This window comes from Misgurnus anguillicaudatus, chromosome 20, assembly GCF_027580225.2.
Source record: "Misgurnus anguillicaudatus chromosome 20, ASM2758022v2, whole genome shotgun sequence".
Taxonomy (NCBI): domain Eukaryota; kingdom Metazoa; phylum Chordata; class Actinopteri; order Cypriniformes; family Cobitidae; genus Misgurnus; species Misgurnus anguillicaudatus.
In genome coordinates, this window is record NC_073356.2 from 4,161,278 (window position 1) to 4,185,887 (window position 24,610).

The 24,610-nt window shown below is 42.6% G+C and overlaps 1 long non-coding RNA gene across 1 annotated transcript; it reads right to left on the reverse strand.

The window, feature by feature from the left end:
- Positions 1-13,409: 13,409 nt before the first annotated feature.
- On the reverse strand, positions 13,410-14,115 carry LOC141351309 (uncharacterized). Its single transcript, XR_012359519.1, has 2 exons — positions 13,774-14,115; positions 13,410-13,654 (listed from the first exon to the last, which is right to left on the reverse strand). It is a non-coding gene; the product is annotated as an uncharacterized lncRNA (long non-coding RNA).
- Positions 14,116-24,610: the final 10,495 nt, after the last annotated feature.

The window sequence follows — 24,610 nt, forward strand, 5'->3', positions numbered from 1 at the left end:
CTTGTTTATCCCCTCAAATATTTGTTTGAATACAGTATGTTCTTTTAGTTTCTACCTTTTTTTTCTCATTACTGTAATTCAGGTAATTACTACAGACTATTGAAGCAAACTGCTAATTTTCATTTACCTTAAAGAAAAAAATTAATAAATCATGTGATAAATCAATCAATCAATAAATAATTATTTGAAGAAAACATTACTTTGTATGAAGTCACTGAAATTTTTGAAACTGTAAAGATAAAAAGTTTGTATTTTGTGTATTGGTGTTTGATGTTAGTGTTTTTCCTCTCAGTGTGTTCTGAATGACAGTGTTTGTTATTTCAGTGAGGGTTGTGTTTAGAGTTTGGCTGCACTGAGCTGTTTTGAGTCATGTGTTAAGAGTTGTGCTCAGGTGACTTTTGGTAGTGCAGACTGTAGTTAGTGTTTTGCACATGTAGTTCCTGTTGTGCTCACTGCTCACTGTCGTTTAGCAATCGAAAAAAACTGTATTAGTAGTCAAATGATCATATACACTGTCACAATCGCCTCCGTGGCCCCCTCTGCTGGCCGCCAGAGAACTTATTCCCCTTACTCCACACTGATTTCTGACACGCCTGCTGCTCAATATCTGGACTATTTAAACCAGGGGTGGGCATCCTTGTGTTTCTGATCCTGGAGGGCCATGGTCATGCAAAGTTTAGCTCAAACCCTAATCAAACACACCTGAAAGATCTAATCAAAGGCTGCAGGATGAGTTGGAGCTAAACTTTGCAAGACAGTGGCCTTCCAGGACTGGGAATGTTTTAAGCCTTATATTTTTAAACAGTTTAAAAAGTCAATCATCTGAATGTAGCCTACTGTGCTTATTAAATGTGTCATGGACGGTAGGCAAATACACTTGCTGAGTCCCAATTCGCATACTATCTATCCTAAATAGTAACTAGAATTAGTACGTCCCAAATCGTAGTATGTTGAAATGAGTATCCCAAAGATATACGGATGGTCTACTATTTCCAGCTAGAATTCGAAGTGCAGATCAATGCACACTCTAACGGCTAATATTGCCCACAAACCATTGCGTGCGGGAGGGAGGAGTTTAACCACACTGACCCTCTGGCTTATTTATAGTAATACTGTGGCTGTACAAATGCTAACTTTATTAGTCCAACGAAAGAAACATGGTTACTACACTTTTACTATAGTAAAAGCATGGTTAATTTTCATCTGGGTATTTTTGAGTTACATATATAAGTATAAAATACGTTAAACAATAGTTATACAATAAACTTTAAATAATTTGACATTAAAATAAGTAGCTTTCGTTACACACATTGCACATGAACGTCAGAACCACCCGCCTCCCAAACGACCTGCGTTTGGTTCTAATGACGCTCTGCTTCACTCCTCAACTTGGTATAACACATTGTAAAATGTATTGTGAAAAAAAATGGGAATAGTAAATAAAATTATATTGGACTTATATTGGACATAAGTTATGAATATGAATGAAATATTGTTAACAGTCGTGTGTGCGTAACTAGGCAACCACGTTTTCGTTCACGTTGCATGACGTCATCGCAGTATGTCCCAGAATGTGCATACTGTTTTGCTATACACTGAAAAATATGTACGTTTTTCTCACAAAAACAGTACATACTTTTAGGTCGTAGTATACGTAGGCGAATTGGGACTCAGCAACTGTTTCCTCCATGTCTCGTGTGTGGTGTTAACTCATCTGTGATGTCATGGGCTCGTTATCCCTTATTCTTCTTCTATTCAAGTTTAATGGCGGTTGGCAAACCAAACTTAAATGGTGCATTCCCCCCACCTAATGGATTGGAGTGTGGATAACATTATAGTAGTAGTGACATAAATCCTGTTAATTAAAAGAGTATCTTTTAAGAAATTAAATATTTCTTCATATCCTTTAAACTGCTTTGAGCCATTACCTAATAATGCTTGGATAGACAAGACTTCCATTTCCAACTCACTTAATGCTTGAAATAATTTAAATCTTTCTCTTGCATAAGCCTCACATTTTAGTAATACATGTTCAACTGTTTTTATATTTTCCGAACTACATTTTTCACAATACTGTACCCAGTTGTAAGGTTTTGTTCTGTGTTTTCTTGTATTCTGTGTATTTTTGTATTTTGGACCTTTATTTTGACATCCTGTTCTGTTCTGGCTTTTATTTTGAAATACATCATGCCATTTTCACTTCACACTTTCTGTCTGTTTGTATAAAGCCACTTCCTGTACACCAGTTCAAGGCTGATTATTACATCGCCCCAACTTGTCTGTATATCTGCCTGTTATCTGTTTGATCTGTTATCTGTATCTGTTCCTGTTTTGACCTGTGCCTGTTTCTGGATTTTGATTGTTACTCTGCCTGGCCTGAACCTGAGCCTGAATTTGGATTTATGATTTTGGATTAACCCTTTGGATTTGTTTGTTGGCCCATATTGGGATTTTACTAATAAACACCTTTTGCACATGGATTCATCTTCTCTCCGCTTTCATTAAAGCAACACCCATTACAGAATATTCAGCCATAAACCGGAATCCAGCGAAGGTTAGTAATCTCCCACCAGCACTATGAAACCTGTTTTTGCACTGCTTGAACTCCGCCAGAACCACCTCTCCATTGAGGATTATGTGAAAAATTTCTTGGACTTAAGTTATCAGGTACACTTTGATGATATTACTCTGAAAAAACTGTTTTATAATGCCCTGGATGATAATCTGCGTTTGTGTATGCCACGCGATATGGATGTCTGGTATAGATGACTCAATACTGCCTGAATTTGCCATAGCTCTGTGGTGCGTTTGGTCTGCTTTCTGCTCTTGTGTCCTCTATGTTCCTGAAGGCCCTGCATCTGAACCACCGGAACCATCTGATCCATCTGACTCATCTGATTCGCCCGACTCATCTGATTCAACCAACTCATCTGATTCGCCCGACTCATCTGATTTGCCCGACTCATCTGATTCGTCCGACTCATCTGATTTGCCCGACTCATCTGATCTGCCTGATTCATCGGACTCCCTGATTCATCTGTTCTGCCTGATTCATCTGTCCCGTCTGATTCGTCTGACTCACCTGGCTCATCTGATTCACCTGGCTCACCTGAATCGTCTGGTTCACCATCTGAAATATCGCCACCCTGGTCTACGGAAGCTTTCCCAAGTTTTTTTTTTTTTGGGGGGGTAGTACCCGGACACAGGAAGGAGGCAGAGGACACAGAGGCGGAGGCCGAAGTGTACTCTGATTCTTCCTTTCCTTGTGATCTGGGTCTATTCCTACCCCATGACCAAGCTTCAGGTTTGCCCTTTGATCCTCCTCCATGTCTGCCCTGTGATCCTGCTCCATGTCTGCCCCATGACCCAGGCCCACATCTGCCCCATGATCCAGGACCATGCTGGCCCCACGACCCTGGACCATCCTGGCCACATGACCCAGGACCTCCCCTGATCTGCTCTGCCTTTGCCAGGAGGTCCTTTCTGCCTAAAGCTAAGAGCTAGCAGATCGAGTTGTATGTTACCTGAAGTAACTGTAAAGCCCCAGTCATCTGTAAATTACTTACCTCTGCCAAATGCTAAGAGCCAGCAGAGTGAGTCGTACGTTACCTGAAGTAACCGTGAAGCTCCAGTCACCTGTGAATTACTTACCTTCTGCCTAACGCTAAGAGCCAGCAGATTGAGTCATACGTTACCTGAAGTAACCGTAAAGCCCCAGTCCTCTGTAAAATACTTGCCTTCTGCTTAAAGCTAAGAGTCTGCAGAGTCATACGCCGCCTGAAAGAAAACCAAAGCCCCAGTCGTCTGCAAAGTGTTGACTTACCCGTGTTTCCATCGCAGATCAAGTGACCTCCCTCCTGCAGTACTTACCTGTGCCATTACCCAAGGGAGCGGCGGAATGATTACAGCAGCAACCTCTCACTTTTCCAACCTACGGGCGGAGCCAACCCCGGCAGGAGAAGCTCTGCTCATCCGGCCGTAGGGCGAGTAGGGACACCCCTACGGAACCGACTTGGAGTTGGGCACGTACAAGTGCAGGTATCGATACACCAGCTTTCAAATGCTCACCCTCTGTTCTCTTTATACCCAGGAAGAGGAGAGTGCCCCGGACCGGGCCGCTGTAAGCAGAACAAAGAAAACCAGTGAATAAACTGTTTGTCGTCGCAAAGCCAAGAGATAAGCAAAAGAAGGACCCACCTAAGATTTGCCTATGACAGAGTCCAGGAGACTCGAAACTGTGCCTGCCAGTTGGATTTTAGCTTTCCCCTTTCCCCTTCCCCATATTTTTTAAGTAATTTAAATAAAGTTTTGTTTTAATTATACTTACGCTCTCTGTGTGTCTGGTCATTGGGGTGTTCTTGGGACCTCCTCGTGGTGGAAACTAGGAAGGGGCGTGACTCACGACATCTGTGGTCCGCTCCGACCTGTGACAATACACCACCATAAACGCATAAAACCTGACCAATCATGTAACTGGGCATGTGCATAAAAGTGTAAAATAACTTATTACTCTAATAATAGCTTACCTTTGCGCATTTATGCAGCCTAGGGATGTGCGATATTGACAAAAATTCATACCTGGGTCCTTTGCTGGCAACTACAACAGACACTAGTTTTGAACCTAAAAAAATGTGTTTGGGAAAGTCTTATACTGTTCCAGCTCCCCCCTACAACATATGAATCAGTCTTACTTGGCTCGTTATCCCGATTCCCTTCACCTGTGTTGATTGTCTCACTCAAGCTGCTCATCATTACATGCTCTCCATATATACTCACTCAGCTCTCTGTTCCCTGCCAGATCCTTGCTATTATGTCGCTCTTGTTCTCGTTTTGGACTGTATTGTGTAGCGTGTGGATTGTTTCGTTTGTCGTCCTCGTGTTGGATGTTCCGGTCTTCACCATTTGGATTATCACCACTGACCCCCTCCACCAACGGCACCAGCAATCAGCAGCACCCGCTCACCACTGTAGTCCTTCGATCACCATTACCGTCATCTGGACTTTGTGTTTGTTCCTGTTTCCCTGTGTATATTCCAATGTTGAAATAAACCTGTGTTTACATTTCCTGCGACTGCTTCCGGTGTGATATTTATCGTTACACATGCATATTAATGACTAAGCAGATGTGGAGCATTTCAGGATAAAATAAAGACAGCGCTCAGGTCTCACGATGCCTTCACATGATATAGTTAATGTTTAAAACTGTGAAAATGATTTTCAGCATTTTTTTTAAGAAAATACACGGTTATCATATTTTTATCATACAATCACATACAGTTTATATTGCATATGTTGGAAGCGATGTTGTGCTTTTAATCATAAATTGGTGTTAATTATATGTTAATAAATAGGATCTTGTTTTGTTTCCTTGTCTCGTTCTCAGTTCCCCGAAAACACAGAAACTGGCAGATCCAGTTCTACCTGCCATAAGACTCGTGCCACCACTGATCTACAAACATCCCATCATCATGATGCCTTGTCGAAGTCTGCCCAGTGACCTCCTACTGCTTCCTTTAAATTTTTATCTTTATAAAAATGTAAAATAAAGTAGGCTATTTATAGTATGTAAAGTATACACTACACTCTAAATTCTGCTGGGTTATTTTTAACCCAACGCTTGGTAAATTTTGGACAGAACACATATTGAGTTGGTTAATAAATAAACCTATGCTGGGTTGTTTAAAGTCATGGTTAGGTTAAAAACAACCCAACATGTGTTCTGTCCAATATTTACAGAGGATTGGGTTAAAAATAACACTCACTCGTTCTTTATTTATATACATTTTTCACATTATAGAATAATAAAAAACTCATCCAAGCTATGGCATAAAACAAATGTTACTGTGGAAATAATGTTGGTGATCAAAAAAATCTCCAAAAAATTCAAACTCTGTTATATTTGATCACCTGAAGTGCAGCAGTACTTGAAGTAGGCCGGGAGCAGAGATGGGCATAAATACATGGAAATGTATTTCAAATACAAATACAAAATACTGTGTCGAAAAATTTATTTAAATACAAATACAAAATACTGTGAAGAAAAATGTATTTAAATACAAATACAGTATTTTGTATTTTGAAAATACACAAAATACATGTGAAATTGGTGATTCAGTGCAAGTATCCCTATTAGGCTGAAATCTAACTGTGTCTATTTCTGAATGCCAAAAAGCATTTAGATGTGTGCAACTGCTTAGAAACTTTCATTTTTATTTTACATACCTCTTTGCTTTCCCCTGCCCTGTAGGAAATAAAAAACTAGAAAAAAAATCATTCATAATCATAAGATGACATGTGTCATGAACATGAAGAAGACTTTATGCACATTTATGACAACTGCCATTAAGTGTCATCTACTCATGACATTTTAATGACAAATTCGATTTGTATCACTGGTAAAAAGTGGTCAGATATGTTGTCTTGGTTAATGTCAAGTAGGGCTGTCAAAAGATTAATCGAGATTAATCGCATCCAAAATAAAAGTTTGTGTTTACATAACATATGTGTGTGTAGTGTGTATAATTATTATTTATATATAAAAACACACACAGTCATGTATAAAATCAAGAAAAATTGGTTATACTTATATATAAAATATTTATATTTCTATAAACTTTTATTTTGGATGTGATTAATCGCGATTCATCTTTTGACAGCCCTAATGTCAAGTTGTCATAACAAAGACATCTCAAACAATGTAATTTTTGCAATAAAAATTACTTAATTGAGTAAATGACACTTAATGACAGTCCATAAAATCTCCTTCATATTCATGACTCGTGTCATGTCATGATTATGAATGTGTCATGTCAGCTTTATGAACACCCATTCAAGTAAAGTGATGTTTTATAAAAACATCACAAAAAACTTTTTCATGTGTCATCGACCCACAACCTAAACAACCTAAACAGTTTATATGTGAAGAAATCCACGTATTTACTTCTCACGAGACGAGTGTTTGACAAATTATTCGGCAAACTTTCTCTCATCGCTGCTTTTTGATGGTTTTGAGAACAATTACTCACGAGTCGCCCTCTGTCATTTACAGAATTATACAACGGAGAGCACGTCAATCATAAAAGTCTTGCAGGTTTACTGAGGAGCCTGCAGGTTCACGCCAGAGAGTAGAGCCATGCGAATTGCAAAAGTGTAAACAAGGCTTCAACTACACAAAGCTAAAAAGAAATCAGCAACTGTGTGCTGATTCCACCACTCGCCGCATCACGTGTAAAAGGGCCTTTAAAGGAAAACGCCACAGTTTTCAATATTTAACTATGTTCTTACCTCAACTTAGATAAATGAATACATGCCTATCTTTTTTCAATATGTGCACTTCATCTTTGCACAGCGTGTCATGAATGTGTTGGCATTTAGCGTGGTCCCATTTATTCCTTAGGATCTAAACAGGGAAGAATTTATAAGCCACCAAACACTTACATGTTTACCCCATAGACTGTAAAAAAGATGGACAACGCGACGTCGCCTCCCACCATTGTAATGAATTGAAGCCAAAAATGTCCGACCACGGTCGCCGCCATGTTACGTAAAAACGTCATTTTGGAGCCAAGGCATGCGCAGAAGGAATCGTCTGTGGAGCCAGAGGCGTAGCCGCGGTCTCAAATCCGCCCGAACGCTCGCGCGACCAATTCAACCACACCAATCATAACGACACGCCCAGTTTCTATAGCATCAAATTACTAGCTAAAATGAAACTTACCACAATAATGAACACTGTCAGGGTTGATGGCGATGGCCGTTATGACCCACTTTCAAACTATACTAGTCAACATGTGAAGTGGATTAAAACAGTTAATCAAAGTTGTCCTGAGAAGAGAACAGAAATTGTTCATCATGATTGTAAGATAAGAATTATGGAAGGTTTTGAAATGTTGATTAGTGTACTACTTTGATACTTTGAGATATCTGTTGAAGCAGGCTGATTTTGACTCACAGGAAAGATAATCTCAGATTTAAACTTACCACAATAATGAACACTTGAACATATATCAGCGTGATAACAGCTACTCAAAAGGACCAAAACCATCTTTCGGAAACTTTTATTGGACGTATAATTTTTTTAAAAATTTAGAACAGAGTCCCATTCGTTTCAATGGAGAGGGCGGGGTTTATGACTTGTACTGCAGCCAGCCACCAGGGGGCGATCAAAGAGCCAAAGGCTTCACTTTTCAAGGCTTATGAGGCACACCCGGTTTACCCCATTCAAAGACTGTTACATGAGTAGTTACACGGGTAAGTATGGTGGCACAAAATAAAACGTGATTTTTAAGTTAATAAAAAATGAGAACAATATTGTATGGCGGAAGAGCACTTAGTCTGGCGCAGTAACATTATGACTCATGTGAAGATGTTACTGTACGCTGAGGTCGAAATGCTGCAAACTAAGTGCTCTTCCTTCATGCATTGAAGGTAGATGGTTATGTGTTCATTTGTCTGGGTTGAGGTAAGAACATAGTAAAATATTAAAAAATTGTGGTTTTCCTTTAAGTCAAACGTGTAGACCTATTTGTCAGCGTTCCACACTCAGGCATGCATTAAACTGCCTGCCAACGGGCAAGTGTGAATTTGAATTTCCTTTATAATAAAACAAATCACATCACACCCAATAATTCAATCGTTCTTGGTTTTTTCCCACTCCAACATTTCAGTTATTGCCCAGTAATGCCCACTAAAAGCTGCACAGATATATTTGCTTACCTGAACTCTGGTGTCTGGTCTGAACTAGTTGATGCATGAAAACAGCACCCTGACTGGTTGACTGGCTCAAAGTATTTTGAGTATTTTAAAAATACAAAATACTCATCTTAAATGTATTTAAATACAAATTAGGGGTCAAGCACCGAAGGTGCTGAGACACCTATTGGAATTGTACTTTTTTCTTCTTCTTAGCCATTGGTGTCTATGGCAGCCCTATGAACTGTATGTAGGAAAATTATGAAATTTGGCACAGTTGTAGTGGTGGTCATAAATAGTCAGGTGGCCAAAAATGGTGTCTCTAGCAGTAACTCTATAGCGCCACCAGCAGTGCAAATATTCAATGTTCAAATGGTTATAACTGCAGATCTGTTTAATCTATGGAAATTCTACTTAGCACACGGGATTGCTCTCCTCATGCTTATTGTTTTTAATACTTTACAGTAAGACTCCACCCATTACAGTAGCAGCCATTTTGAAATGTACAGTATTTTGTTTTTTCGCTACTCCTCCTTCAAATTTGGTGCAATTGTTATGAAATTTGGCACAGGTGATCTTTGGAGTGAGCCGCATAGAAATGACCGAACAGAATTTTGATATTTATCTTTGTTTAAAAGTAATAAATGCACAAACTTAACGAGGTTGACGCAAAAATGGTTTTGAAGCTGTATCTCTGTCATTATTTTATCAATCGAAATGAAATTTGGTACACGTCATGTCAAGCATAAACTGGGGGACCATGCCGAATCTGGTGACAGCGCCACCTATGGGTCATGAGATATGAAAAAAGGCTGTTTTTGCCCATAACTACTGAATTGTTTGTCAGAAAACTATGATTGTGGTGTCTACGGATTCCTTGGCTCATGCCGCATCTGTGGATGTGTATTATGCCGGGATTGACCGGACCGCTTGTCTGCCATTTTGAAATGAGTCTTAAATTGCTATAACTTTTGAAGTATTGGCTATATCGGCGAAAAAAATAGGTAGGGAGCTTCGGCATGATGTCCTGAAGGTACCTGGGAAGTCAGAGTATGGCGCCACCTAGGGGTTATAAACAATAACAGTTCTTATAGAACTGCCTATAACATTCTGAATACTTTGTCTGATATTAATTTTCTTTGTGAAATTAAATTCACTGGTTTATGCCGATTGCAACGATACCTCATTTGTCATTTTCCAACATTCTATTAATGTGTTATTGTAAGGCATATGGTAAATTATCTTTTCGCTACTGCTTTTACAAATTTTGTTTATTTTATGCCAGGTTCTGCTCGTAGGTTCTTTGGAGCAATCCGCACAGAAATGACTGAACAGATTTTTCTGGCACCTAGGCATTTTTTTGAGAAATACCTCTGTAAAGTTGATCGTGCCTGTGATGTTGTCTGTTTGTCATAGTTAATTACTGTATATTACATTTTATAGCGTTGCTCTACAGAATGTTTTTCTTGTCTTCAATCTCACTTGAGCTTTTTGATCCTCATATACATTGTATTTCTGTTATTTCTGCTCTGCAGTGTCATTTCTACATCTTTGGTAATTGGCATATGTCAATCCTTGCATCTCTGTAATTTCTTTTTTGCTGTTCCTTGAACTGTGTCAACTGAGTGGCGTGGTGGGTAAGACACACGTAATGAGATTCTGATTTCTTGGGTTCGAATCCCGCCTGAGGCAAGTGTTCATCGTTTCTATTACATTTTGTTCTTTCTCACCTATTCTTCTCGACCTGTCTGTAGTTCACATATGTTATATTTTTCCATGTTTGCTGTTGTTGCTCTGCATTGTGGTGGTTCTGCTCTATGATTCTTGAGCCTTGCGTGTTTGATGCGCTTTATGGTGCTTCCTGTGCTTTGTGAGCTTGCTGTGCTTTGTGTGCTTGCTGTGCTTTGTGAGCTTGCTGTGCTTTGTGTGCTTGCTGTGTTTGTGTGCTTGCTGTGCCTTGTGAGCTTGCTGTGCTTTGTGTGCTTGCTTTGCTTTGTGTGCTTGCTGTGCTTTGTGGGCTTGCTGTGCTTTGTGAGCTTGCTGTTCTTTGTGTGCTTGCTGTGCTTTGTGAGCTTAATGTGCTTTTTGTGCTTGCTGTGCTTTGTGAGCTTGCTGTGCTTTGTGAGCTTGCTGTGCTTTGTGTGCTTGCTGTGCTTGGTGAGCTTGCTGTGCATTTTGAGCTTGCTGTGCTTTGTCAGCTTGCTGTGCTTGGTGTGCTTGCTATGCTTGGTGTGCTTGCTGTGCTTGGTGAGCTTGCTGTGGTTTGTGAGCTTGTTGTGCTTTGTGAGCTTGCTATGCTTTGTGAGCTTGCTGTGCTCTGTTAGCTTGCTGTGCTTTGTATGCTTGCTGTGCTTTGTGAGCTTGCTGTGCTTTGTGAGCTTGCTGTGCTTTGTGTGCCTGCTGTGCTTTGTGTGCTGGCTGTGCTTTGTGTGCTTGGTGATCTTGCTGTGCTTTGTGGGCTTGCTGTGCTTTGTGAGCTTGCTGTGATTTGTGAGCTTGCTGTGTTTTGTGTACTTGCTGTGCTTGCTTTGGGTGCTCATTATTGCGCTGAAGGTGCTTGGCCCCGAGTTGCTGCTTGCAGCTATATTTACATTTAATTTTTTTCAAAGGCTTTAAAATACTAAATACTATTTTATATTTCAAATACGTATTTTAAAGGCACACCGCAGAACTTTATGGCCACTAGGGGGCGCTAGACATTATTTTTTTTACGCCTAGCGCCCTAGAGGCCACAAGCGCCGCAGCACCGTCGCAAAAGAAAAGAACTGGCCAACCTTAAAACTAAACTTAAAACGAAACCCTTCAAACGCTAAACGATCAACATTTTGAGAAACGCAGTCATGTTACAACTTTCTGATGAGGAACTCGTGGCAGAAGCCATTTCTCAATCTGAAGGTTGCAGCCTCCAGATGTCGTATTTCTAAGCTGCATACGTCATCAAGACTGTCTTATTTCAGAATATTAACAATTATTAAGTTGACTATTATACTTAGTTAATCGTAAATTTTTGCAGTATGCTTATGACTTGCGAATGTAATGCTCAGTTTACCTTAATAAACCAGGCTTGATGACGTATGCAGCCTGCATATTTGACCTCCGGAGGCTGCAGCCTTCCAATTGAGAAACGACCAGAACTATTTCCTTGCCTTTTTCGAAACACATATTGTTGCATCGTCTCTCTCTCCCTCGCCACCCTGATTTTCCGGAATGTCGCTTGTATTTCCTTGTATTGTGTGAAAATTGTCGCTCCAAATCCAAGTAAACCGATGTGTTTAGGTCTGCCGCTTTGTAATACGTCACGTGAGTGTCAGCGGAAAGCAGCAAATGAGGAAGAGAGAAGAGAGAAACGCTCGGATCTGATTGGTGAATGAATAGGGATTGGTAAATGAATAGGGTTTGGTTTTACACTGTGTGAGTTTGAGCAAGTTTGACTGCTATAGCATCCTGGATTGTAATGTAAATACATAGGTCCATGACACTAAAACGGTGCCCCAGAGTCACATAATAGAAGTTGCTCTCTACACTCCTTAAGTAGCCTCCAGCAAAATTCACATAAAAAAATTGTGTCAAATAAATCAAATAAACGTCCATTAATCTGTTATTTGACTTTTAATCTGTTTAATATGCACAATATTATACATTCTGTGCTGCATCCTTGTCACTTTTCGGAGATTTTTGCAGTTTTGATAGTGTTTTGATCATGTTACATTACTTTTATTCTGGCGGCAGCTGGCGCTGCAGTCAGCACAGTCGCAGACGTCATCAGCGTCTGGGCGCGCTCACGAGCTCTCTGCTGTTGCTGGCTTGCTGCTACATTTGGCTATCTGAGGAATTAAAACGTGTTAGAAACGTTCACAACATTTCCAAACCCCAGTACGGTAATGTGCAGTTAGCCTCCTCTGTGTAGAAAATGTATGGTTTTAAATGTGACCGTCTCAACGTTATATTAGTAGAGATTCATCTTCTTGGCACAACGCCAAAGTTTGCTAGAGTTCACGCGGGCGCGGAATCTCACATGCTCACATATAAGGTACAATTTAATGCAAAAATCTGTTCCTCTAATAATTTTATCTAAACATATTTTTTAAAATCATTATTGAACATTAAAATCAATCACGTGGCTATAGCTTACCTGTATGTCATTTTCGTTGTATATATTCTTTATGGATTCAAAATTACATTAATTTTATATGATGCAGTTGTTGTGCAAAATGCATAATGACACAATTAAACAAGCCATTAAGACTTAAATAAATAAAACATGCCGTTTCAGATGTAAATATGATGCAAATGTGTCATTATTCCGATTGAATAGTATTTGATATGAAAGTTAGTCATCACTTTTATTTTGGAGGTTTTTGCATGAGAGCAGGGGTTTTCAGATTGTTAGAAATGTAAGTGCCATGGAAAAGACTGAAAGCTCTATAATATTTCGTTTGATGTCTGTGTATGCACAAATTTCTTTGAGCAGTTGACACTGTGCCCCCTTAAAAAAATTTGTGCATGACGCCCCTGAGGCTATGGTAGACATGTCATTCAACCTATTTAAAGTCGATGTACTATCACAAGGGTCTTGCAAATTTATTATGAAGGTTGAAAAATTACATGGTGTCGCTTTAAATACATGTATTTGAAATACTGCCCATCCCTGGCTGGGAATTACCGGAGTGCAGTACGCAGTACCGGCACTTCTACCATAAAGACTCAAAAGGCAAGTGAACGTTTGAATGACATTTATTCCATGTTAAATTAAAAGACAGAAATTCGAATCAGTCTCAAAATAAAAGAGATGCTTGAGTCTCATAAGATTTTGGCATATGCCCCGCCTTTCGTCCGGGTCTAGCTGTAGTCCGGCAGATCCTGCCTGATGTTGAAGGCAGGGGCGGAGCCTACCCCCGGACAAAAGAACAGGGAACAACCTGGTGGTGGTGGGGAGGATGGAGGTGAACTTCAGCTACGACACCTACGGGCAGCAGGAGAGAGTGTTAGTTCAGCGTTTAAATAGTCGGCTTTGAGCTGTGATTGGTAAGCCGATTTTATGAATGAATGACGTGGTATTAGAGTCTTCCTGGTAGAACTTACGCTGACGCTTTCATTTCTACCATAAAGACTCAGAAGGCAAGTGAACGTTTGAATGACATTTATTCCATGTTAAATTAAAAGACAGAAATTCGAATCAGTCTCAAAATAAAAGAGATGCTTGAGTCTCATAAGATTTTGGCATATGCCCCGCCTTTCGTCCGGGTCTAGCTGTAGTCCGGCAGATCCTGCCTGATGTTGAAGGCAGGGGCGGAGCCTACCCCCAAAAGTGAAATAGATCAACTGGCTTGATTGCTAGGATATCGAAGAGATGTCAATCCTGAAACAAAAGAAAATGTTAAGAAGGAATCAAACTTCTTAAGCTACAACAGCTATTTATTGGAACCCCCCAAAAATAAAGCCACGATAGGCATAGGCATTCACAAAAGGAATAGGATAAGAATTACAATATGCTTCGTCGTAAAGTGCCACGGTAGGCTTTACATGGATAGGTAGCCCCGATAGGTGATATGTAAAGCCACGATAGGCCACAACGATCGATAGCCCCGATAGGCAATGTGTAAAGCTACGATAGGCCAAATCGATCGATAGCCCAGATAGGCGATGTGTAAAGCCACGTGGATTGATAGCCCCGATAGGCGATATGTAAAGCCACGATAGGCCACAGCAATCGATAGCCCTGATATGCGATGTGTAAAGCCACATGGATTGATAGCCCCGATAGGCGATATGTAAAGCCACAATAGGCCACAGCAATCGATAGCCCTGATAGGCGATGTGTAAAGCCACGTCGATTAATAGCCCCGATAGGCGATGTGTAACACCACGGTAGGCCACATCGATCAATAGCCCTGATAGCCGATATGTAAAGCCACGATTGGCCACTTGATCGACAGCCTCGATAGGCAATGTGTAAAGCCACGATAGGCCACGTTGATTGATAGCCCCGATAGGCGATGTGTAAAGCCACGATAGGCCACGTCGATCGATAGCCTCGATAGGTGATGTGTAAAACCACGATAGGCGATATGTAAAGCCACTTCGATCGATAGCCCCGATAGGCGATATGTAAAGCCACGTCGATCGATAGCCCCGATAGGCGATACGTAAAGCAACATCGATCGATAGCCCCGATAGGCGATACGTAAAGCCACGATAGGCCACTTGATCGACAGCCTCGATAGGCAATGTGTAAAGCCACGATAGGCCACGTTGATTGATAGCCCCGATAGGCGATATGTAAAGGCACGTCGATCGATAGCCCCGATAGGCGATACGTAAAGCAACGTCGATCGATAGCCCCGATAGGCGATACGTAAAGCCACGATAGGCCACTTGATCGACAGCCTCGATAGGCAATGTGTAAAGCCACGATAGGCCACGTCGATCGATAGCCCCGATAGGCGATATGTAAAGCCACGTCGATCGATAGCCCCGATAGGCGATACGTAAAGCAACGTCGATCGATAGCCCCGATAGGCGATACGTAAAGGCACGATAGGCCACTTGATCGACAGCCTCGATAGGCAATGTGTAAAGCCACGATAGGCCACGTCGATTGATAGCCCCGATAGGCGATGTGTAAAGCCACGATAGGCCACGTCGATTGATAGCCCCGATAGGCGATGTGTAAAGCCACGTCGATCGATAGCCCCGATAGGCGATGTATGAAGCCACGTCGATCGATAGCCCCGTTAGATGATGTGTAAAACCACGATAGGCGATAAGTAAAGCCACGTCGATCGATAGCCCCGATAGGCGATACGTAAAGCCACGATAGGCCACTTGATCGACAGCCTCGATAGGCAATGTGTAAAGCCACGATAGGCCACGTCGATTGATAGCCCCGATAGGCGATGTGTAAAGCCACGTCGATCGATAGCCCCGATACGTGCTGTGTAAAACCACGATAAGCTATATGTAAAGCCATGTCTATCGATAGCCCCGATAGGCGATGTGTAAAGCCACATCGATCGATAGCCCCGATAGGCGAGAAGGCCGTGGAGAACACTTACAGGGCAACGTTTTGCAATTTAGTGCAAAGACCGCAAAGGGCAAGATACGGGGCAATGATATGCTGTATGCAACAAAGACGGTTACGGGGCAACGACTTCCCATGTAGCGTGAAGACCGCGAAGGCAATGATGCGGGGCAACGATATGCCGAATCATAATAAAGGCTGCGGAGGATAGATGCGGGGCACCATATGCAATGTAATAAGTCGGTTGTGGTATCCATGACACAATGTAACCATATGCTGATTAGCGAGAAGGCCATGATACACATCAACAATTTGCAGTATAGCAGTATGACTGCGAATGCTGGATACAGGCAATGATATGCCACGCAGCAAGGAGGTCTCGAGAGCCATGCAATGGGGCAACAATATACCCTATAGTGAGAAAGGCTGCGTATGCTATGTCGGAGGCTGTGATGGAAAGTGACAATATTCCTATAAAGCGCGCTATGCCACAGATAAGTTTAGCGAGAAATGAGACATGGTTGAGTAACCTACACCACCACCAGTATCTGCTGGATCGTACTTTGATCATTATGCAGCTTAAAGGGAAACTTCACCCATTTGCATTAAGCTTTGTACCGTTAGAACCCCAGTCATGTTTTTGAATGGTCGTGCATCATTCCCTCAGTTTCCCCTGAGAGGGGAGAAATACTGATTTCAGTGAGGCACTTCCTTGTTTCAATGATGTAAAAATCGTCATTTTGCGTCATTGAAAGAAGGAAATCCTGTATCTCTATTGAGTGTGAAAGACTACAGACACTCATTCCTCATTTTTCCAAGGTGGGGGCTATGGGTGGGACCCACTCACGCTTCAGACCAATTACAGATCAGTGGGTGGGACTTACGAAAATATACGAACACAGACGGGAAAAAACGATCAGCCGCCATCTTTATGCTAAGCTAAGCTAAACAGAAGTTGTGGAGCGAGTCAGACTTCATGTTACAATAACAGTGGAAGCTAATCAATATAATATAGAAGAGGGTGATTTCGCAAGCGTGATGCTCTAATCCGCTGTTCATTGCACCTTTATGAGCCACAATACAGCAAAGAGCTGAGGCAGACGGAGGAACAGAAGCCCGAGGAGTAGGCCGGAGCCTGGGCGTCGGCTGGGTAGAGGAGCCGGGGGAAGACACCGCAACCATCGGCCTCTGCTGCGTAGAGAAGCTTGCCTGTTCTCTCGCTGTGTGGCTTCTTTATAACATTTCTGCATCAGATAAGGATATGGACGTTAGTTTGGTGAAGGTTTCGAGGCAAGAAAGCAACTTTGCCCGCGTTTGGACATGTTTATTTCACATACGCGTTTGCTTCGGCTTCGACGAGCAAACGCGCTGCGGAGTATATGAGCTTGGACAGACTCGCGCTGTGTGCTTTCGGGTTTAAGATTTCTGGATCAGATAAGGATATCAACGTTTGTTTTGTGAATGTTTCTGGTCGCGTGCTTATTTCAAAGACGTGTTTCGGTTTACGAGCACAAGCTCCAAGAGCTGAGGCAGCGCGTCTGTGGAGATATTATGCAGGCGACGCGTTTGTGTGGAGGATGCATGGTAAAAACGGACGTCTGACTAAAGTGAGTGTTTCTATTTTCTTTGTTATACTAAGGTGGCATTTATATACACAATAGCATATCTGAGCGGTGTTTTATATGTCTATATTGTGAGAGCAGTGAGGCTGATATTACACAGATGTAATTACAGTAAACAAGAGACAAAAAGAAAATTGGTAAAACTAAATAAACATTTAAAATGCATACCCTTTTTTAACTACTTGAAAAGACATTTGTACTGCGGATCTGAAACCGCACGTTACTGTTTGAATAAGACTTTGCTACACACCAGACCAGAGTGTTATTGTGTGTACCACAATGTAACATCACGTTTAAAAGTAAGTCATGATTGGTGTCTGTCAGACACAGTGGTGGTGGCTATTTTCTTTGTTTTACTAACGTGGCATTTATGTACACAATATCATATCTGAGCCGTGTTCCGATTAATGGGAGTGGCTTGCAGTGCTGTGCATTGTGGTGCATAGTGGGAGTTGTAGTTTTTCATACAAATGTCCTCTAAAGTCACGCTCTGTCTTTTCTCGGTCAAATAGGCACACAATTCTACATTTATGTTACATTTTGACTACAAATATGACTCACTTTCCATAAAGATTAATGTTCCTATCGGTGAAATGGCCCTTTAAAGCTATAGAAACTGATGAAACGTTGCATTTCAAGTGTATTCACTTTTCAAAGTATTTATGTAGTAAAAGATGGGATTTTGGCTATGGCTTTAAATTTCAAGTGTATTGATGGCAGAAAAAAAAATTACCTAGGGAAACAGAATCATAACATTAACATGAAATTGATAAAACAAAGAAATTAAGGTTATTGAATTTTAAGATTAATAATTATAGACTAGAAAGATAAGAAAATATGGAAGTAAATTAATCTAAACTGTATGAACTAAATGTGAACGAACAATACGCAATTGAATGCTTAGTGTCTTGACTGGAGTGTTATTAAAATCCTGAAACTACTAGAAGGTGCGGGATCAGGTTATGTCAATAGACCACGATCAATGATAGCCGACACCATCAATTGCCCTTCTCACGCAGAGATTTTAGAATACTACACAGAAAATGCTTCCAGGATTTGTCCGGAATCATTAGACTTTTGGGTCATTTATTCTGCCGATTATTTTTCGGAGTCATGCTTACTGCGAAAACCCGTAAAGACATGTGATACATGTAAAGTCCTGCACATGCTTGACTTTTAAGCGCTTCTGAAGTTCGCCAGTTATTCGTAACTCGTATTTTAAATGAGATCATGAGGAGCGCGTGATGCGCTGCTCTGTCATGCAGGTGAATGATCTCAGCTTTAGCAGCACGTATAGTGAGCACGCATCGTTTCACACAGAGAACTTTAAACGTGCATCTTTTGGCAATTTTACTAGGTTCTCTTTACGGGAACGATCCCAGAACATTTACGGGATGTGATTGTGTTGACACGGTAGCCTCAAACAATTTTAGAGAACATATTTTAGACCATACTGCGAGTCAGACTTCACCTAAAGTCTTTGAAAATGTTCAGCATAATTAAGTTAAACTTTAATGATAAACAAGTCAATCGCATGTTGTCACATACCATTCTTACATAACCTGCAGTTGCAACACCAATATGCATAGCATGATTTGCCTCATAAGAAACTTTTCAATAAACGAGTAATGCTTTGACTTCGTTGCACCTGAACTTGTAATGCATGTAGCGTGGACTTCGCACTAGGGTGGTTAAAATGCACGCTGGGTTTAAAATCAATGAGAGAGAGTTCCATTCCCTGTTACAAGGTAATTTTCAGACCGCTAAGGTATCAGTGATGTGCAACAAAGTTTTAAGAGGTTTGCAGACGAAAAATCCGTTGAAGATTGAGAAAGTTATGATATTTTTATTATTAGAAATCAGAGGAAAGTTATATGGATGTCTATGGAATGTGTGTGACCGAAATGCTGCTTATTTACATGTTTTTGCTTATAACTTCTCATTTTATCAGATATGTTCATGAAATTTTAACAGAAGGCAGAACTTTGTTAGTACCTTCAAATTAAATTATAAACATTTGCTGTTTTAGTCAGAATGGGCATCGGACCCATGTTAACCATTATTTTTAGAATGATGCCTGCGGTGGATCCGTGTTGTGTTTTGTGTTTGTGTTTGTACTCACGTAGTCTCCATGTGCTCGTTTGATTAAGTGTTGTCACCTGTGTATTGATTGCCTCGCTCCAGCTGATCCTCATCACCTATCAGCTACATATACTCACTCATCTCTCTTCCCGTTGTCAGATCCTCATTCATGTTCCAGCCTACCACTTGGATTATCGTCTCTCGTCTTCCTGTGCTTTGGATCAGTGTTTCGTGTTGTCGTCTCCGTGTGAGTGTTTGGGTCCGTTCCTGGTTTCATCCATTGGCCATCAACACAGTCTTCACTGACTTCACGCTTCAACACTCTTCACGCCACCGTAGACCTTCGATCACCATCGCCAACATCCTGGACTCAGTCACATATTCTGTTGTTTCACTGTCTTTACCATCATTTATAATAAACCTGTGTTGATCGCCTGCACTTGCTTCCTCCTCTCTTATTGTATCGTAACAGAAGGATCTGACCATCATGGAAGCAGCAGGCGATCGCTCCCCATCTCATCTGGAGGAGTTTTTGCAACGCACCGTGGGTCGAATGGATCGTCAAGAAAAGGCGATAGATGAGATGGGTCGAGCTTTCCAAGCGATGGTGACGAAGGTTTCCGAGCTCGCTCTCCAGGCCCAACAACCTCATCCACCGCCACCCACTGCGCCCCGCACGCCACCCACACCGCCGATCACCACCGGGGGTTTTCCCCAGTCCGAGCCACGCCTCCCCATTCCAGAGAAATATGCGGGTGAGCCAAAGTTTTGTTGATCATTTCTCTCTCATTGTTCTCTGCACTTCGCCTTGCAGCCCCGCTCATTCACCACCGAGGAGATGAAGGTGGCGTTCGTACTCTCTTTACTCACGGGGAAGGCTGCCCTCTGGTGGACGGCAGTGTGGGAGAACCAAGATCGCTGCTGTGCTTCGTTCCACGCCCTTTCGGAGGAGATGAAACGGGTCTTCGACCGCTCCGTCGCCGGGAGGGAGGCGGCCAGACTTCTAGCGGACCTACGGCAGGAGGATAGGTCCGTATCAGACTACTCGATCGAGTTCCGGACCCTGGCGGCGGAGTGTAAGTGGAACGAAGAGGCACAGTGGGATCATTTCCTGCATGGGTTGGCTGACCGCATCCAACAGGAGATTCGCGCCGTTGAACTTCCCTCTTCACTCAATGGATTAATCGACCTCACTATCAGGATAGACAACCGACTTGACCAAGCAGCCAGATGGAGGGGGAGGACCACTCGCACAACCAGTCCAGAGGTTCAGCACCGGCGGCCAGAGGTTGCGGTCAGCCCACCTGGAGATCTGGAACCCATGCAGGTGGGGCGAGCTCGGCTCTCCCGGGAAGAGAGGATCAGGCAGAGATCCCTTGGACTGTGTTTATACTGTGGCAGCCCAGAACATCACATCCAGCGCTGTCCAGTAAAAGATCAAGCCCGATAGTAAATCTGAGGCTACTATCGGGTGGGATCTCTGCCAGGAAAACCTCATCAACATTGACACTCCTTCCGGTGAGACTACGGTGGTCCACCCACACACTGGATCAGCACGCTTTGGTGGATTCTGGGGCTGAGGGTAGTTTCATGGACATCAACTTCGCAAGAAAGATTAAGATTCCTCTCACATCCCTCAAACACCCCATTGCACCTTTTGCACTTGATGGACACAAGCTTCCAGTCATCACTCAGACCACCATCCCTGTTTCACTCATCACATCTGGTAATCATACGGAGAAGATTTCATTCCTCATCACAGACTCACCTCAGACTCCCATTGTTCTCGGTCACACTTGGCTCCATAAACACAACCCCAGGATCGATTGGCGTCTCGGATCTGTGGTTAGCTGGAGCGAGGAGTGTCATTTGTCTTGTCTTTTGTCTGCTGGTGTTAATGTTTCTGAGTCTGTGTTTGAGGGGGAAGCAGTGGATTTGACTAACGTGCCCGTGGAGTACCACGACCTGAAGGAGGTGTTCAGTAAGTCGCGGGCTGATTCTCTTCCTATGACTGTGCGATAGAGTTATTGCCAGGTACCTCTCTGCCTAAGGGCAAGTTATATTCCTTGTCTATTCCAGAGACGGCGGCCATGGAGAAATATATATCCAGTTCTCTAGCAACGGGGTTCATTCGCCCTTCCTCTTCTCCAGTGGGGGCGGGGTTCTTTTTTGTGGGGAAGAAGGACGGATCCTTGCGACCTTGTATTGACTACCGAGGGTTGAATAACATAACGGTAAAGAATACTTATCCTTTGCCGCTTATGTCTTCAGCTTTTGAGAGGTTGCAGGAAGCGTCCGTTTTCACTAAATTGGACTTACGTAACGCTTATAATTTGGACCGCATTAGGGAGGGGGACGAATGGAAGACTACATTTAACACCCCTAGAGGCCATTTTGAGTACTGCGTGATGCCTTTCGGGCTATCTAACTCGCCGGCAGTCTTCCAAGCACTCGTTAATGACGTGTTGCGAGACATGGTCGATCAGTTCATATATGTTTACCTGGATGACATATTGATTTTTTCTTCGTCTCTCCAGGAACACGTGCAACGCGTACGACGAGTGCTTCTGCGGTTGCTAGAGAATGGATTGTTTGTCAAGGCAGAGAAATGCGTTTTTCATGCACAGTCTGTTTCTTTTCTAGGACACATCATTTTGACTGAGGGTGTTCGCATGGATCCTGAGTAGGGATGCAGCGATTAACCGGTTTCACTATTAACCGTGCTTTAAAATGTCACGGTTAAGTAACAGTAAAGCCTCCGCTACACCGCGTGTTTTTGTTTCACGCACGCACACACAAACCAGATCCACGAACCACCAAGAGCCGCGTGCGGCATGCAACATGCTCGTTAGCGCACTGTATGACAAAGCTCCGCGTTTAAAAGAATATGTGCGTGTGACACGTCTCTTGGTTGTTCGTGCATCTGGTGTGTGTGTGTGTGTCTGTGTGTGTGCATGCGTGCCTGCACGGGTGCGTGAAAGAGCCACACTCCAATCGGTCTGTGCAGCATTAAAAACCTCCTCCTCGCGGATCAAATCCGGGCGGGGTTCAATAACGTTTAATTATTTTAACGCGTTAATGATTTATGAATTAATAGCATGAGTAAACACTAGTGATGGGCCGCTCTAAGAGCTGATTATTGGTAGCGAACGAGCCGAGCCGAATCTTCAGACGCAGGCAGGGGTGGGACCGTAAGAGCCGGCTCTTCTAAGGGAGCCGAGCCAGAAGAGCCGAATCTATAAAAAGAGCCGGACTGCCATCACTAAAATGTAGAGCCGGAGCTTGAGCCGAAAGAGCCGAATCTATGGAAAGAACCGGACTGCCCATCACTAGTTAACACGTTAATGCTGCCAGTACAAAATGACTCGCAGAACCCAGTCCAGGATGACTCTTTGTTATTATTCGTTTTGAGAGGCTCTTATCATTTTTACTAATACTTCAAACAAATCAAAATAATATACATTTATTCAGTCCAAATATAAAATTACATTTATTCAAAAGATCATTAAAATGACCTACTACAGGTTTCAAAAGGCACATATACTGTTTAAGTCATTTGTCCAAGAATTACAGAAAAAATACACAAACTGAAAATACAAAAGAATTTAGCAATTGTTCAAAAATTTATTCATGTGATTTTTTACATTAATGTTGTAAAATAAATGAGTGCATAATAACCGTAATAACCGTACAACCGTGATTATTTATCAGACTATAACCGTACCATTAAAATCTATAATCGTTGCATCCCTAATCCTGAGAAGGTTAAGGCTGTGGTAGATTGGCCATCCCCAGAGTCTCGCAAGGCCCTGCAGAGATTTCTGGGGTTCGCCAATTTTTATCGGCGTTTCATTCGCAATTTCAGCCAACTAGCCGCACCTCTGACCGCTTTGACCACCCCTAGTTTGACGTTCAGGTGGTCAGACGCAGCTGAGGCTGCGTTTGCCAAACTGAAAAGCTGCTTTGTTTCAGCTCCTATTCCTGTCACCCCTGATCGCTCACGTCAATTCATAGTGGAGGTCGATGTGTCAGAGGTGGGGGTAGGAGCAGTGTTATCCCAGCGCGCATCCTCAGACGGAAAGGTTCATCCTTGCACGTATTATTGTCATCGTTTACCTCCTGCGGAAGTTAATTATGACATTGGCAATCGGGAGTTGTTGGCCGTCAAATTGGCACTGGAAGAATGGCGTCACTGGCTTGAAGGGTCGGGTGTACCTTTCATTGTATGGACGGACCATAAGAATCTCGAATACATTAGAACTGCCAAAAGACTTAACTCCAGGCAGGCTCGGTGGGCATTGTTTTTCGGTCGTTTCGATTTTACACTTTCTTACCGGCCGGGTTCCAAAAACATCAAACCCGATGCTTTATCCCGTCTTTTTGAGCGTTCCGATCGTACTGCTACTCCCGAGCCCATTTTACCGGAGACTATCATTATCTCCGCGCTCAGATGGGAGGTCAAATCGAAGGTTTTGACTGCCTTAGAAGGGGTAACGCCCCCGGCTCGTTGCCCACCGAACCGTTTATTTGTGCCGGAGGGGTTACGGTCAGACGTTCTCCAGTGGGGTCATTGTTCCAGTGTTGCTTGTCACCCAGGGGTTAGTAGAACTAAATTTCTAGTCAAGCAACGATTTTGGTGGCCTGGTATGGCTCGTGATGTCCACGACTTCGTCTTGGCTTGCTCGGTTTGTGCTGTTGGTAAGACTTCCAATCGACCTCCAGATGGGTTACTCTTACCGCTGTCTGTCCCTTCGAGACCCTGGTCCCACATCTCGCTAGATTTCATTACCGCCCTCCCACCCTCTAAGGGTAATACGGTGATTTTAACCGTAGTGGACCAATTCTCGAAGGCGGCTCATTTCATCCCCTTGCCCAAATTGCCATCAGCCAAGGAAACAGCTGTAACTGTCATTGACCACGTCTTCCTTATACATGGCCTTCCGACAGACGTGGTTTCTGACAGGGGTCCCCAATTTGAGTGCAAATTTTGGCGAGAGTTTTGTAAATTGTTAGGGGCGACTGTTAGTCTTTCATCCGGGTTCCATCCCCAGAGCAATGGTCAAACCGAGCGAGCCAATCAGGATGTCGAAAGGGTTTTGCGGTGTTTGGCTTCCAACAATCCTTCGTCCTGGTGTTAACAACTCTCAATTGTGGAGTACGCACACAATTCTCTGCCAGTGTCATCTACGGGCAG